Source organism: Cryptomeria japonica, unplaced genomic scaffold (genome assembly GCF_030272615.1).
Source record: "Cryptomeria japonica unplaced genomic scaffold, Sugi_1.0 HiC_scaffold_133, whole genome shotgun sequence".
In the NCBI taxonomy this organism is placed as follows: Eukaryota; Viridiplantae; Streptophyta; class Pinopsida; order Cupressales; family Cupressaceae; genus Cryptomeria; species Cryptomeria japonica.
In genome coordinates, this window is record NW_026728955.1 from 300,001 (window position 1) to 317,500 (window position 17,500).

General features: G+C 59.7%; 1 non-coding gene across 1 annotated transcript; it reads left to right on the forward strand.

The window, feature by feature from the left end:
- Nucleotides 1-13,217: 13,217 nt before the first annotated feature.
- On the forward strand, nt 13,218-13,336 carry LOC131866179 (5S ribosomal RNA). The gene has a single exon (XR_009364810.1). It is a non-coding gene; the product is annotated as a 5S ribosomal RNA (ribosomal RNA).
- The last annotated feature ends 4,164 nt before the right edge of the window (nt 13,337-17,500 follow it).

The window sequence follows — 17,500 nt, forward strand, 5'->3', positions numbered from 1 at the left end:
ACGAACAATCCCGCCTCGACCAGCCTGAACAATTCCCCTCTCGAAGGAAGGCCTCGGCCTTAATCGTCCACGACAAACAGCTCGACGAGGCATGAAGCACCCACGGGAGCCGGAGCATGACGATGCAGAGTCTCGGTTCACAGGAGCCTGGGAAGAACATCCCGTACGGAACCCTTTACCCGAAAACATCCGAACCGCACATGCTCGCGACAGTCCTGCCGTTAGAGAATGCACCGTGCACGCGACCGAGTAAGGCCACTCAGAGACATCCATTTCCCAGGTATATGCCCCCTACGCACTTTTGGTGGCGCAACTCGCACGAACAGTCCCACCTCGACCCCGTAAACAAGCTTTTTTGCCTCGAAGAGTTCGTCGGAGACGAAGAAGCAACCTTCAGTGCAAACGTAGCACTCTTTTGTGCAACCGCCCAAACAACGCCCCCTCTACCCTCTGTCGAAACACTCGGCATTGCTGCTCCCTAAGGTGAGCTTCTCCTCATAGGCAATTCCGCTCTTATCCGGTCACGTTTGTGTGCCCGAATTTCGCAAGGCAACCTCCATGGGACATGGAAAAGACTCGAGAAGAGAGCTCGCTCACGGGAGAGAGAAGCCAAGGAGACCACGAGAGTGCTGAGAGTGGGACAGCGCTGAATAGGCGGGAGAAGCCTGCGCGTATAAACGGAGATATATATCCAATTGCAACGAAGGAACGTGCCAAAGATCGAGAACAATGGCAGAAATGCTAGTAACGTGCACTTCGGGACCAACGCATCACCGGAAGACAACCGCCAAACATCGAAAGAGTCGCGATGCTCCGCAACCTACGTGCAAAGCGGTCGCACACCGGGTAAGGGAGTGAGAGCCCCAAACATAGCTGGGCGAGGCGCTCACTCCGCTCTTTAATATCTCGTTAATACCGCCAAGGAAATGGCACAAGCACACACACACAAGCATCCTCGGAAGAGGACAGTTCGAGTGACAGGTCAAATCCAAGAGTTCCGAAGACTACCTCCAGGAACAATCGGGAACAAGACCGATTACAAGTCGTCGAGTCTGTTACTGGGCGAACACGAGATGCGCACAGGAAATCGATCAGCCCTCACAATGGCCCAAGGCCAGAGATCGGACTGCTACGATTTACCCCAACAATCATCGTGCCACTCTTCGCAGAGAGGTGATAGACGCCAACGAGCCCGCGCATAGAAATCGAGGTGTAAAAAGGGCGTTGAAGGCAGGAAGCCTGGACGAAAGAGGCTACGAGGTCACCTCGAAGCGGTCTAAGAATCGGGCGCACTTGGGGCGACTACCAGTGCCAACCCCTTATCCCGCGGTGCGTCCGACACACAGAAATTTCCAAGGCGGCCAAGGAGCCTCCCCGCATAGCAATCGGGGTGTGAGGTTACGGATGCAGCATTGATAGCAATCGAGGTGTGAGGCGAAGGATGCAGAAGTGAGAGCCGAGGGATGTAGCAGAGATAGCAATCGGGGTGTGTGATGCAGAAGAGATAGCAATCGAGGTGTGCGGTGGGAAGGGCCCAGCAGCCAGAATGCATGAAGCGACGGATGAAGCAGTGATGACAACCGGGCTGTGAGGAGAGGAGGGATGCAGCCAAGAAAGCAATCAGGGCTCGAGGCAAGGGATGCATCAAGGATAGCAATCATGTTGTGAGGCGAGATTCCAAAGGCTAAACGTGAGAGGCTGCAGGGTCGACTCAGAGAGGTCTATGCATGTGAGAGGCTGAAAGCAAGGTCGACTCGGAGCGGTCTATGCATCGGGCGCGCTTGGGGCGACTACCAGTGCCAACCCCTTATCCCGCGACGCGTCCGACAAAGAGAACGTTCCAAGGCGGCAGAGGAGGTTACCAGCCGAAGGATGCAGTAGCAATAACAGGTATAGTTCCGCGGCGGCCGAGAAGACTCACTGCATAGGAATCGGGATGCGAGGCGAGGGATGCGGCGGGAAGGCCCCGACGGCTAAACGGAAGAGGCTGCAGGGCCGCCTCGGAATGGTCCAAGCATCGGATGCGATTGGGACGACTACCAGTGCCAACCCCTTATCCCGCGATGCGTCCGATACACAGATAGTTCCAAGGCGGCCGAGGAGCCTCACCGCATATCAATCGGGGTGCGAGGCGAGGGATGGGGCGGGAAGGCCCCAACGGCTAGACGGAAGAGGCTTCAGGGCCACCTCGGAATGGTCCAAGCATCGGACGCGCTTGGGGCGACTGCCAGTGCCAACCCCTTATCCCGCGATGCGTCCGATACACAGATGGTTCCAAGGCGGCCGAGGAGCCTCACCGCATAGCAATCGGGGGTGCGAGGCGAGGGATGGGGCGGGAAGGCCCCAACGGCTAGACGGAAGAGGCTTCAGGGCCGCCTAGGAATGGTCCAAGCATCGGACACGCTTGGGGCGACTACCAGTGACAGCCCCCTATCCCGCGATGCGTCCGATACGAAGATGGTTCCAAGGCGGCCGAGGAGCCTCACCGCATAGCAATCGGGGTGCGAGGTGGGGGATGCGGCGAGATGGCCCCAACGGCTAGACGGAAGAGGCCACAGGGCCGCGTCGGAATAGTCCAAGCATCGGACGCGCTTGGGGCGACTACCAGTGACAACCCCTTATCCCGCGATGCGTCCGATACGAAGATAGTTCCAAGGCGGCCGAGGAGCCTCACCGCATAGCAATCGGGGTGCGAGGTGGGGGATGCGGCGAGATGGCCCCAACGGCTAGACGGAAGAGGCTGCAGGGCCGCCTCGGAATAGTCCAAGCATCGGACGCGCTTGGGGCCACTACCAGTGACAACCCCTTATCCCGCGATGCGTCCGATACGAAGATAGTTCCAAGGCGGCCGAAGAGCCTCACCGCATAGCAATCGGGGTGCGAGGTGGGGGATGCGGCGAGATGGCCCCAACGGCTAGACGGAAGAGGCCACAGGGCCGCCTCGGAATAGTCCAAGCATCGGACGCGCTTGGGGCGACTACCAGTGACAACCCCTTATCCCGCGATGCGTCCGATACGAAGATAGTTCCCAGGCGGCCGAGGAGCCTCACCGCATAGCAATCGGGGTGCGAGGCGAGGGATGCGGCGAGATGGCCCCAAAGGCTAGACGGAAGAGGCTGCAGGGCTGCCTCGGAATAGTCCAAGCATCGGACGCGCTTGGGGCGACTACCACTGCCAACCCCTTATCCCGCGATGCGTCCGATACACAGATAGTTCCGAGGCGGCCGAGGAGGTGGGGGATGCAGCGAGATGGCCCCAATGGCTAGACGGAAGAGGCTGCAGGGCCGCCTCGGAATAGTCCAAGCATCGGACGCGCTTGGGGCGACTACCAGTGACAACCCCTTATCCCGCGATGCGTCCGATACACAGATAGTTCCGAGGCGGCCAAGGAGCCTCACCGCATAGCAATCGTGGTGCGAGGTGGGGGATGCGGCGAGATGGCCCCAACGGCTAGACGGAAGAGGCTGCAGGGCCGCCTCGGAATGGTCCAAGCATCGGATGCGCTTGGGGCGACTACCACTGCCAACCCCTTATCCCGCGATGCGTCCGATACACAGATAGTTCCAAGGCGGCCGAGGAGCCTCACAGCATAGCAATCAGGGTGCGAGGCGAGGGATGCGGCGAGAAAGCCCCAACGGCTAGAGGGAAGAGGCTTCAGGTCCGCCTCGGAATGGTCCAAGCATCGGACGCGCTTGGGGCGACTACCAGTGACAACCCCTTATCCCGCGACGCGTCCGATACACAGATAGTTCCAAGGCGGCCGAGGAGCCTCACCGCATAGCAATCGGGGTGCGAGGCGAGGGATGCGGCGAGAAGGACCCAACGGCTACACGGAAGAGGCTTCGGGGCCGCCTCGGAATGGTCCAAGCATCGGACGCGCTTGGGGCGACTACCAGTGACAACCCCTTATCCCGCGACGCGTCCGATACACAGATAGTTCCAAGGCGGCCGAGGAGCCTCACCGCATAGCAATCGGGGTGCGAGGCGAGGGATGCGGCGAGAAGGACCCAACGGCTACACGGAAGAGGCTTCGGGGCCGCCTCGGAATGGTCCAAGCATCGGACGCGCTTGGGGCGACTACCAGTGACAACCCCTTATCCCGCGACGCGTCCGATACACAGATAGTTCCAAGGCGGCCGAGGAGCCTCACCGCATAGCAATCGGGGTGCGAGGCGAGGGATGCGGCGAGAAGGACCCAACGGCTAGACGGAAGAGGCTTCGGGTCCGCCTCGGAATGGTCCAAGCATCGGACGCGCTTGGGGCGACTACCAGTGACAACCCCTTATCCCGCGACGCGTCCGATACACAGATAGTTCCAAGGCGGCCGAGGAGCCTCACCGCATAGCAATCGGGGTGCGAGGCGAGGGATGCGGCGAGAAGGACCCAACGGCTAGACGGAAGAGGCTTCGGGTCCGCCTCGGAATGGTCCAAGCATCGGACGCGCTTGGGGCGACTACCAGTGACAACCCCTTATCCCACGACGCGTCCGATACACAGATAGTTCCAAGGCGGCCGAGGAGCCTCACCGCATAGCAATCGGGGTGCGAGGCGAGGGATGCGGCGAGAAGGACCCAACGGCTAGACGGAAGAGGCTTCGGGTCCGCCTCGGAATGGTCCAAGCATCGGACGCGCTTGGGGCGACTACCAGTGACAACCCCTTATCCCGCGACGCGTCCGATACACAGATAGTTCCGAGGCGGCCGAGGAGCCTCACCGCATAGCAATCGGGGTGCGAGGCGAAGGATGCGGCGAGAAGGACCCAACGGCTAGACGGAAGAGGCTTCGGGTCCGCCTCGGAATGGTCCAAGCATCGGACGCGCTTGGGGCGACTACCAGTGACAACCCCTTATCCCGCGACGCGTCCGATACACAGATAGTTCCAAGGCGGCCGAGGAGCCTCACCGCATAGCAATCGGGGTGCGAGGCGAGGGATGCGGCGAGAAGGACCCAACGGCTAGACGGAAGAGGCTTCAGGGCCGCCTCGGAATGGTCCAAGCATCGAACGCGCTTGGGGCGACTACCAGTGACAACCCCTTATCCCGCGACGCGTCCGATACACAGATAGTTCCGAGGCGGCCGAGGAGCCTCACCGCATAGCAATCGGGGTGCGAGGCGAGGGATGCGGCGAGAAGGACCCAACGGCTAGACGGAAGAGGCTTCAGGGCCGCCTCGGAATGGTCCAAGCATCGGACGCGCTTGGGGCGACTACCAGTGACAACCCCTTATCCCGCGACGCGTCCGATACACAGATAGTTCCGAGGCGGCCGAGGAGCCTCACCGCATAGCAATCGGGGTGCGAGGCGAGGGATGCGGCGAGAAGGACCCAACGGCTAGACGGAAGAGGCTTCAGGGCCGCCTCGGAATGGTCCAAGCATCGGACGCGCTTGGGGCGACTACCAATGACAACCCCTTATCCCGCGACGCGTCCGATACACAGATAGTTCCGAGGCGGCCGAGGAGCCTCACCGCATAGCAATCGGGGTGCGAGGCGAGGGATGCGGCGAGAAGGACCCAACGGCTAGACGGAAGAGGCTTCAGGGCCGCCTCGGAATGGTCCAAGCATCGGACGCGCTTGGGGCGACTACCAGTGACAACCCCTTATCCCGCGACGCGTCCGATACACAGATAGTTCCGAGGCGGCCGAGGAGCCTCACCGCATAGCAATCGGGGTGCAAGGCGAGGGATGCGGCGAGAAGGACCCAACGGCTAGACGGAAGAGGCTTCAGGGCCGCCTCGGAATGGTCCAAGCATCGGACGCGCTTGGGGCGACTACCAGTGACAACCCCTTATCCCGCGACGCGTCCGATACACAGATAGTTCCGAGGCGGCCGAGGAGCCTCACCGCATAGCAATCGGGGTGCGAGGCGAGGGATGCGGCGAGAAGGACCCAACGGCTAGACGGAAGAGGCTTCAGGGCCGCCTCGGAATGGTCCAAGCATCGGACGCGCTTGGGGCGACTACCGTTGCCAACCCCTTATCCCGCGATGCGTCTGATACACAGATAGTTCCGAGGCGGCCGAGGAGCCTCACCGCATAGCAATCGGGTTGCGAGGCAGATTATTGGGAAGGGAACCCCCTGGGATGCGGCTCAAGCAGTGCCCAAAGGGACTGGAATGCGGAATCACATCGAGAGACCCAAATGCTATACGAGGGCTCAAATCGAATTATCGATTTGGCCACGACATGGACGCATCGGAACGACTACCTTTGCCGAACCACTCGCAATTGCATCCATACCGAAACCAATAGACATTTCCGTTAGAGCCCTCGCATAGCATTCGGGAATCTCGCATGCCCCTCTAAATCGACCAATGCTGGCGCTCAATGAAAATCCGAGCGCTACCACCGTTCGAGCGCCAGCATTGGTCGAGTTAGAGGGGCACGGGGGAGAATGCTCCAGTCAACACCTCCCCTATATAAGTTATTTGTCCGATTCTCGCACAACCGTAGTCTGCCTCGTCGAATCAAACAACGGTCCCAGATTCCGACTTCCGTTCCGTAGAGACCCAAAAGCTAGATGGAGGCTCGCAAGAAAGAGAGTCGGCGCATAGCAATCGGGTTTCTCGAACGTTTAGGGACCGAGCTCACTTGCGGATAGGGCAAAATCCGCCAAGCAACCCAAAAGCTAGACGGGGGCTCGAATCGAATCGCCTAGGCGGCCACAACAACGACGTGTTGGATCGACTACCAGTGCCAAACCATTCAGCAAGACTAGTCTGTGTCGAGGCCGGATAGAGATTCTCAGAGAGCGCCCGCATAGCATTTAGGAGACCTGCCGCGTCCCTCACACTCGACAAATGGTGGTGCACGTTTATAAATCCGAGCGATCCCAACCCTTTCAAGCACCAACATCGGTCGAGATAGAGGGGCACGGAGGGGGCTGCGTGAGACAACACAGTCCCCTATATAAGTTATTTGTCCGATTCTCACACATCCGAAGAATGGTCATCAAATCGGACAACAGCCCAAACTTCCGACTTCCGTCCCAGAAAGCCCAAGAGCTATCTAAAACGTTCATGGCCGGAACTCGATCGCGGCTATACCAGTCCGCCAAGCAACCCAAAAGCTAGACTGGAGCTCTAGTCGAATCACCTCTGTGGCCATTGCAAGGACGTGTTGGAGCGACTACCATTGCCGAACCATTCCGCAGGTCGAGTCCATACCAAGGCCGCATAGAGATTCACGATGAGCTCCTGCATAGCAATCAGGAGACTTGCCGTGTCCATCACAATCGATAAATCCTGGTGCAAGATTTTTGCATCCGAGCGCTCCAACCAGTCGAGCACCAGCATCAATCGACATAAACGGGCACGGGGGGAGGATGCTCGAGAACACTACCTCCCCTATATAAGTTATTTGTCCGATTCTCAAGCAGCCGAAGTCTGGTCATCGAATCGGGTCAAAGACCACAACTTCCGACTTTACCCACAATGCAAGTCATCGAATCGAACATCGGCCCCCGAGTCGGACTCCATGCGTATGTCAGGTCATCGGACCCAAATTCCGCCTTCCTGCGCATGGCGGGCCATCAATATCAACTCGGTCATCGGACCCAAACTCCGCCTTTTTGCGTATGGCACGCCTTCAAATCGGTCATCGGACCCAAATTCCGCCTTCCTGTGCATGGCGGGCCATCAACATCAACTCGGTCATCGGACCCAAATTCCGCCTTTCTGCGCATGGCACGCCATCAACTCGGTCATCGGACCCAAATTCCGCCTTCCTGCGCATGGCAGGTCATCGGACACAAATTCAGACCTCGCCAATATGCCTACGTATCGAATCGGTCATCGGACCCAACTTCCGACTTCATCCATACTGTAGGGTCTTTGAGGTTGGCGCGGTGCGCTCAACCCAGGGAGTCGACCCATCGAAGCATACACCTCCCCTATATAAGCTATTTGTCCGATTCCCACACCTGTGTAGTTTGCACCTCTGACCAGGACATCGACCCCAACTTCCGAACTCGACTGCAACGACGGCACCAGCGCCTTGGTGCGCACCTTGCGACGCACAGTCCCAACATTCGCCTTCCTGCACATGGCAGGTCATCGGACCCAAATTCCGACCTCGCGAGTATGCCTACATATCGAATCGGTCATCGGACCCAACTTCCGACTTCATCCATACCGTAGGGTCTTTGAGGTTGGCGCGGTGCGCTCAACCCGGGGAGTCGACCCAACGAAGCATACACCTCCCCTATATAAGCTATTTGTCCGATTCCCACACCTGTGTAGTTTGCACCTCCGATCAAGACATCGACCCCAACTTCCGAACTCGCCTCCAACGACCGAACCAGCGCCTTGGTGCGCACCTTGCAACGCACAGTGCCAACATTCGCCTTCCTGCACGTGGCAGGTCATCGGACCCAAATTCCGACCTCGCGAGTATGCCTACATATCGAATCGGTCATCGGACCCAACTTCCGACTTCATCCATACCGTAGGGTCTTTGAGGTTGGCGCGGTGCGCTCAACCCGGGGAGTCGACCCAACGAAGCATACACCTCCCCTATATAAGCTATTTGTCCGATTCCCACACCTGTGTAGCTTGCACCTCCGATCAGGACATCGACCCCAACTTCCGAACTCGACTAAAAAGACCGCACCAGCGCCTTGGTGTGCACCTTGCAACGCACAGTGTCAACATTCGCCTTCCTGCACATGGCAGGTCATCGGACCCAAATTCCGACCTCATGAGCATACCTACTAATCGAATCGGTCATCGGACCCAACTTCCGACTTCATCCATACCGTAGGGTCTTTGAGGTTGGCGCGGTGCGCTCAACCTGGGGAGTCGACCCATCGAAGCATACACCTCCCCTATATAAGCTATTTGTCCGATTCCGACACCTGTGTAGTTTGCACCTCCGCTCAGGACATCGACCCCAACTTCCGAACTCGCCTGCAACGACCGAACCAGCGCCTTGGTGCGCACCAAAAGTGCGCACTTTTGGAGGGCACTTTTGTGCGCTCCAAAGGTGCGCACTTTTGGAGGGCACTTTTCTGCGCTCCAAAGGTGCGCACTTTTGGAGGGCACTTTTTGGAGGGCACTTTTCTGCGCTCCAAAGGTGCGCACTTTTGGAGGGCACTTTTTGGAGGGCACTTTTCTGCGCTCCAAAGGTGCGCACTTTTGGAGGGCACTTTTTGGAGGGCACTTTTCTGCGCTCCAAAGGTGCGCACTTTTGGAGGGCACTTTTTGGAGGGCACTTTTCTGCGCTCCAAAGGTGCGCACTTTTGGAGGGCACTTTTTGGAGGGCACTTTTCTGCGCTCCAAAGGTGCGCACTTTTGGAGGGCACTTTTTGGAGGGCACTTTTCTGCGCTCCAAAGGTGCGCACTTTTGGAGGGCACTTTTTGGAGGGCACTTTTCTGCGCTCCAAAGGTGCGCACTTTTGGAGGGCACTTTTTGGAGGGCACTTTTCTGCGCTCCAAAGGTGCGCACTTTTGGAGGGCACTTTTGTGCACTCCAAAGGTGCGCACTTTTGGAGGGCACTTTTCCTGTGCTCCAAAGGTGCACACCTAGGTGAGCACCTTCGACCACACCTTGTAGCACACCAAACTCTGACTTTCGACTTCATCCGCAATGCAGGGTCTTTGAGGTTGGCGCAATGCGCACAACCAGGGGAGTCGACCCATCAAACCCAACACCTCCCCTATATAAGCTATTTGTCTGATTCTCATACATGCGTAGCCTGCAGGAGCAATTAGGACATCGACCCCAACTTTCGGCTTCTAAACGAAAACAAGGTCTTTGAGGTTGGTGTAATGCGAACAACTAGGGGAGTCAACCCATCAAACCCAACACCTCCCCTATATAAGCTATTTGTCTGATTCTCATACATGTGTAGTCTACAGGAGCAATTAGGACATCGACCCCAACTTTTGACTTCTTAACGAAAACAAGGTCTTTGAGGTTGACGTAATGCGCACAACCAGGGGAGTCGACCCATCAAACCCAACACCTCCCCTATATAAGCTATTTGTCCGATTCTCATACATGTGTAGCCTGCAGGAGCCATTAGGACATTGACCCCAACTTTTGACTTCTTAACGAAAACAAGGTCTTTGAGGTTGGCGTAATGCGCACAACCAAGGGAGTTGACCCATCAAACCCAACACCTCCCCTATATAAGCTATTTGTCTGATTCTCATACATGTGTAGCCTGCAACAACGATTAGGACATCCACCCCAACTTCTGAATTCGTCTGCGTTGACCGCACCAAAGGTGCACGCCTTGGTGCTCACCAAAATCCGACTTCCGACTTCTTCTGCTATGCGGGGTCTTTGAGGTTGGCGCAGTGCGCACAACCAGGGGAGTCAACCCACCGAATGCAACACCTCCCCTATATAAGCTATTTGTCTGATTCTCATACATGCGTAGACTGCAGCAATGATTAGGACATCCACCCCAACTTTTGACTTCTTAAACAAGACAGGGTCTTTGAAGTTGGTGCAGTGCACACAACCAGGGGAGTCGACCCATCAAACGCAACACCTCCCCTATATAAAGCTATTTGTCCGATTCTCATACGTGTAGTCTGCAGCAGCGATTAGGACATCGACCCCAACTTCCGAATTCGTTTGCATTGACCGCACCAAAGGTGCACGCCTTGGTGTGCACCCTGGAGTGCACTTTGGTGCTCACCTCGGTGCACACTTTGGTGTGCACCTCGGTGTGCACCAAAGGTGCGCACCTTGGAGCGCACCAAAGGTGTACACTTTGGAGCGCACCACATAGGGTCTTTGAGAGGTTGGCGCAGTGCGCACACCAAGGTGGGTGTTGAGGTGCGTGCCGAGGTGGGTGGGTGCTAGGGTGCGCTCCATGGTGGGTGCCAGGGTGGGTGCGTGCTAGGGTGGATTCCAAAGAGGGTCATAGGGTGGGTGCCAAGGTGGGTTGGTGATATAGTGGGTTCAAAGGTGGGTACTAGGGTGGGTTCCAAGGTGGGTCACAAGTTGGGTGCCAGGATGCGTGGGTGTTAGGTTGGGTGCCAAGGTGGGCTCCTGCGTGGGTGGGTGCTAGGGTGGGTTTCAAGGTGGACGCGAGGGCGGGTGCCAAGGTGGGTAACAAGTTGGGTGTTAGGATGGGTGAGTGCTAGAGTGGGTGCCAAGGTGGGTGGGTGCTAAGGTGGATGCCAAGGTGGTTCACAGGGTGGGTGGGTTCTAGGGTGAGTTCCAAGGTGGGTCACAGGTTCAGTGCTAGGGTGGGTGTCAAGGCGGGTGTCGAGGTGCCTGGGTGCTAGGGTGTGGATGCCAATGTGGGTCATAGGGTGGGTACTAGGGTGGGCTGCAATGTGGGTGCCAAGGTGGGTAACATGCTCGGTGGGTTCTAAATTGGGTGCCAGGGTGGGTGTGCACCCACCTTGCCCGAGGTGGGTGCCAAGGTGCCAGTGTGGGTGGGTGCTAAGGTGGATGCCAAGGTGGGTGAGAAGGTGGGTGATAGGTTGAGTGGTAGGATGGGTGGGTGCCAAGATGGGTCACAGGGTGGGTGCAAGGGTGGGTAGGTGCTAGGGTTGGTGTCAGGGTGGGTGGGTGCTAGGTTGGGTTCCAAGGTGGGTGCGAGGGTGAGTGTCAAGGTGGGTCACAGGTTAGGTGCTAGGATGGGTGAGTGCTAGGGTGCAAAGGTGCCAGGGTGGGTGCTAGGATGGGTCGATGCTAGGGTGAGTGGCAAGGTGGGTCCACAAGTGTCAAGGTGGGTGCCGAGGTGGGTGCCAAGTCGGCGACTGCTATGGTGGATGCCAAGGTGGGTCACGGGGTGGGTGCCAAGTTGCTAGGTTGGGTTCCAAGGTGGGTGCCAACGTGGGTGCTAGGGTGCGTGGGTTAAAGGGTGTGTCACAACGTGGGTGCCAGGATGGGTGCGCACCCACACTGGCCAAGACGGGTGCGGGTGCAAGGTTGGGTTCCAAGCCCGGTCACAGGCTGGGTGCTAGGATGGGTGGGTGCCAAGGTGGGCACCAGGGTGGGTGCACCCACCCTGGCCAAGGTGGGTCACGGGGTGGGTCCTAGGGTGGGTAACGGGGTGGGTACTAAGGTGCGTGCCAAGGTGGGTCATAGGGTGGGTGCCAAGGTGGGCACCAGGGTGGGTGTGCACCAACCCTAGCCAGGGTAGGTCACGGGGTGGTTGTCGGGGTGGGCGTCAAGGAGCCAAGGTGGGTGGCAAGTAGCCAAGTTGCGTGCCAAGGTGGGTGTCGGGGTGGGTGCCAAGGATCCAAGGTGGGTGCCAAGGAACCAAGGTGGGTGTCTGGGTGGGTGCCGAGGTGGGAGCCAGGGTGGGTCCCAAGGTGAGTGCAAAGGTGGGTGCCAGGGTCAAGGTGAGTGCCAATGTGGGTTCCAAGGTGCCAGGGTCAGGGTGAGTGCCAATGTGGGTTCAAAGGTGCTAAGTTGGGTGCGAGGTTGGGTGCGAGGGTGGGTGGGTGCCAAGGTGTGCTAGGTGGAAGCCCGGGTGGGTCGGCATCCCATGGGTGTCGAGTTGGGTGCCTGATGGGTGCTTCTTGTCAAGTTTTAGTCGTCGGGACTCATTTCGAGCCTTAGAGGTCGTTTCTTGTCCGGTTGCCCTGTCTTCGACCTGGGAACCCAATTTTGGTCCTCGGGTCCCATTTTTTTTTGTCTCGCATCCCACTTTTGGCCTGTGGCCTTTTCGGGGTCGATTCTCGTTTTGGGCATCAGAGCATGTTTCTTCTCCTAAAACCCAATATTTGTTTATTAAGTCTCGGAACACATTTTTGTTCTCGTGGACCCATCATGGGTCTTGGAACGCATTTGTGGTCCTTGGGTCCCATTTTGCATCCCGAAACTTGTGTTTTGGTGCTTGATCCCTATTTTGGGTGCCCACCTTGCACCAAGTGCGCACCCGGGGCAAACCGAGCGCCTTGGTGCACCGGGGCAAGATCGAGCGTGCACCCGAGGCGCCCCGAACATGCACCAAGGTGCACTCGGCCCACATGTGAGCGCAGGTCGTTGCGCCCGAGGTGGTGTGTGGGCACCGCGTTGCAGACGGGACACTGCACGCACACGACGCCCCCTCCAGGTGCACGCACGTAGGCCGGGCCGGGTGCACACCCGACGCCCTAGCAAGGTGCGCGCACCCGGGCAGGGCTCACACTTGGCGAACGGGGCGCACTTCGCGAGGGAGGGTGTGCACCTCGACGGGGGTGGGTGGCCGGGGTGGATTCGCACGTGGGTCGCGGTTTGCTAAGTACACACTGCGACAAGCTCATAACGGGTGCGATCATACCAGCGTTAGTGCACCGGATCCCATCAGAACTCCGCAGTTAAGCGCGCTTGGGCCGGAGTAGTACTGGGATGGGTGACCTCCCGGGAAGTCCCGGTGTTGCACCCTTTTTTAGTTTTTCGCCGGGCGTCGCAATGCTATTTGAATAAACCTTTTGCCCGTTTGCGTTCTCGTCGGGGCCGGGCCGGGCCGGGGTGCGCTGCCCGCACTACCGCGCGCGCGGGGGGCGACACCGAGCGCGCACCCGAGGCGCCCCGAGCACACAGGCCACGGTGCAACCCGGGCGTTGTGCGCGCACCCCGGTGCGCCCGAGGTGCTGCGCGCGCACCCAGGTGAAATCGGTGTGCACCTCGGCCAGTGCGCGCTCGGTCGAGTCGCGCACGTTGGCCAAGGTGCACGGTGATGTTTCTTACTCTAAGGTTCCGCACCAGACGCCCGGGACAGGTGAGCGAAGCTGGGCGGGGCCGGGTGCGCGGCCGGGGCAGGTGCACGCAGCTGGAGAGAGCTTTGGAGCACACTTCGGAGCGCACCAATGATGCGCTCCATTCAAAAGTTTCCTGAAAAGGCAAAAAAAGTTGAGATTATAGAATTTCCCACTTGAGAGATTGTAAAAAAAAAAAATTTAAAATGAAGGAAACGCGGGTGCCAAGGTGTGCGCAGCCCAGCCAAGGTGTGCGCACCAAGGCGCCCACCCTGGCGAAGGTGCACGCAAGGTGCGCACCCGAGGCAAACCGGACAATTAACCCAACTTTCGACTTCGCGCGCACCTTGGAGCGCACTTCGGAGCGCTCCTTGGTGCGCACCAATCTTGGGCACCTCGGAGTGCACCATGGCGCCCACCAAGGTGCGCACCCGGGGCAAACCGAGCTCCGACTTCGTGCGCACCTTGGAGCGCACGAAAGGTGCGCACCATGGCGCCCACCAAGGTGCGCAGCCCAGCCAAGGCGTGCGCATCAAGGTGCGCACCCTGGCGAAGGTGCGCACCCGGGGCAAACCGAGCTCCGACTTCGTGCGCACCTTGGAGCGCACAAAAGGTGCGCAACCCAGCCAAGGTGTGCGCACCCCGGTCAAACCGAGCTCCGAATCGTGCGCACCAGAGGTGCACGCCATCGTGCGCACCTTGGAGCACACTTCGGAGCCCTCCTTGGTGCGCGCCGATGTTGCGCACCTCGGAGCGCACCCGGGGAAAACAATGCAATTAACCCGACTTTCGACTTCGTGGGCACCTCGGAGCGCTCTCGGGTTCGCACCTCGGAGCACACCGAGGTGCGCACCTTTGATGCGCTGCCTTCACCAATTTCCAGAAAAGGCAAGAAAACATTGAGAAGGTGTGCGCACCGAGGTGCCCACCCTGGCGAAGGTGCACGCGAGGTGCGCACCCGGGGCAAACCGGGCTCCGACTTCGTGCACGCCGCACCTTGGAGCACACTTCGGAGCGCTCCTTGGTGCGCACCAGGGCGCGCAACCCAGCCGAGGTGCCCACCCCGGCGAAGGTGCACGCGAGGTGCGCACCCGGGGCAAACCGGGCTCCGACTTCGTGCACGCCATGGTGCCCACCGCGGCGAAGGTGCACGCGAGGTGCGCACCCGGGGCAAACCGGGCTCCGACTTCGTGCACGCCGCACCTTGGAGCACACTTCGGAGCGCTCCTTGGTGCGCACCATGGTGCCCACCAGGGCGCGCAACCCCGCCGAAGGTGCACGCGAGGTGCGCACCCGGGGCAAACCGGGCTCCGACTTCGTGCACGCCGCACCTTGGAGCACACTTCGGAGCGCTCCTTGGTGCGCACCATGGTGCCCACCAGGGCGCGCAACCCCGCCGAAGGTGCACGCGAGGTGCGCACCCGGGGCAAACCGGGCTCCGACTTCGTGCACGCCATGGTGCGCACCGCGGCGAAGGTGCGCACCCGGGGCAAACCGGGCTCCGACTTCGTGCACGCCGCACCTTGGAGCACACTTCGGAGCGCTCCTTGGTGCGCACCAGGGCGCGCAACCCAGCCGAGGTGCCCACCCCGGCGAAGGTGCACGCGAGGTGCGTACCCGGGGCAAACCGGGCTCCGACTTCGTGCACGCCGCACCTTGGAGCACACTTCGGAGCGCTCCTTGGTGCGCACCATGGTGCCCACCAGGCCGCGCAACCCAGCCAAGGTGTGCGCACCAAGGTGCACGCGAGGTGCGCACCCGGGGCAAACCGGGGTCCGACTTCGTGCACGCCGCACCTTGGAGCACACATCGGGGCGCTCCCGGGTTCGCACCGGCGTTGCGCACCGTGGTGGGCACCTCGGAGCACACCAAGGTGGGCAGCGAGGTGCGCACCTTTGATGCGATGCCTTCACTAATTTCCATAAAAGGCAAAAAAAAAACGAGATTTTAAAATTTCCGTTTTGAAAGATAGTGAGAAAAAGGGAATGCTGGTGCCATCTTGAGCCCGCCCTGGTGCGCAGCCCAGCCAAGGTGTGCGCACCAAGGTGCCCACCCTGGCGAAGGTGCGCGCCCGGGCAATTAACCCAACTTCCAACTTCGCGCGCGCCAGGGTGGGAGCGCACCCAACAACCGGGCCTGGGAAGAGCCAATGCGAGAAACCCCACCAAACGCTCTGACAAAAAAAGAGGGGGCGCTCCAGTAACCCCGCTTCGGAGCGCACCCTGGGCAAACCCAGCCAAGGTGCCCACCCCGGCCAAGGTGCAGGCGAGGTGCGCACCCGGGGCAAACCGGGCTCCGACAACGTGCACGCCGCACCTTGGAGCACACTTCGTAGCGCTCCCGGGTGCGCACCTCAGAGCACACCAAGGTGGGCAGCGAGGTGCGCACCTTTGATGCGCTGCCTTCACTAATTTCCAGAAAAGGCAAAAAAAAAAGGAGATTTTAAAATTTCCGTTTTGAAAGATAGTGAAAAAAACGGAACGCGCGTGCCATCTTGAGCCCGCCCTGGTGCGCAGCCCAGGTAAGGTGCCCACCCTGGCAAAGGTGCGCACCCGGGCAATTAACCCTACTTCCGACTTCGTGCGCGCCAGGGTGGCAACCGGGCCTCGGAAGAGCCAATGCGAGAAACCCCACCAAACGCTCCGACAAAAAAAGAGGCGGCGCTCCAATAACCCCGCTTCGGAGCGCAGCCGGGGCAAACCCAGCCAAGGTGCCCACCCCGACGAAGGTGCACGCGAGGTGCGCACCCGGGGCAAACCGGGCTCCGACAACGTGCACGCAGCACCTTGGAGCACACTTCGAAGCACTCCCGGGTGCCCACCGGCGTTGCGCACCGTGGTGGGCAGCGAGGTGCGCACCTTTGATGCGCTGCCTTCACTAATTTCCAGAAAAAGGCAAACAAAAATGAGATTTTAAAATTTCCGTTTTGAAAGATAGTGAAAAAAAAGGAACGCGGGTGCCATCTTGAGCCCGCCCTGGTGCGCAGCCCAGGCAAGGCATGCGCACCAAGGTGCCCACCCGAGGTGCACACGCGGGGCAAACCGGGCTCCGACTTCGTGCAGGCCGCACCTTGGAGCACACTTCGGAGCGCTCCTTGGTGCGCACCATGGTGCCCACCAGGGCGCGCAACCCAGCCAAGGTCTGCACACCAAGGTGCCCACCCCGGCGAAGGTGCACGCGAGGTGCGCACCCGGGGCAAACCGGGCTCCGACTTCGTGCACGCCATGGTGCCCACCGCGGCGAAGGTGCACGCGAGGTGCGCACCCGAGGCAAACCGGGCTCCGACTTCGTGCACGCCGCACCTTGGAGCACACTTCGGAGCGCTCCTTGGTGCGCACCATGGTGCCCACCAGGGCGCGCAACCCAGCCAAGGTGTGCGCACCAAGGTGCACGCGAGGTGCGCACCCGGGGCAAACCGGGGTCCGACTTCGTGCACGCCGCACCTTGGAGCACACATCGGAGCACTCCCAGGTTCGCACCAGCGTTGCGCACCTTTGATGCGCTGCCTTCACTAATTTCCAGAAAAGGCAAAAAAAAACGAGATTTTAAAATTTCCGTTCTGAAAGATAGTGAAAAAAACGGAACGCGGGTGCCATCTTGAGCCCTTCCTGGTGCGCAGCCCAGGCAAGTTGTGCGCACCAAGGTGCCCACCCTGGCGGAGGTGCGCGCCCGGGGCAATCCGGGCTCCGACTTCGTGCACTGCATGGTGCCCACCAAGGCGCGCAACCCAGCCAAGGTGCCCACCGCAGCGAAGGTGCACGCGAGGTGCGCACCCGAGGTGCACACCCGGGGCAAACCGGGCTCCGACTTCGTGCACGCCGCACCTTGGAGCACACTTCAGAGCGCTCCTT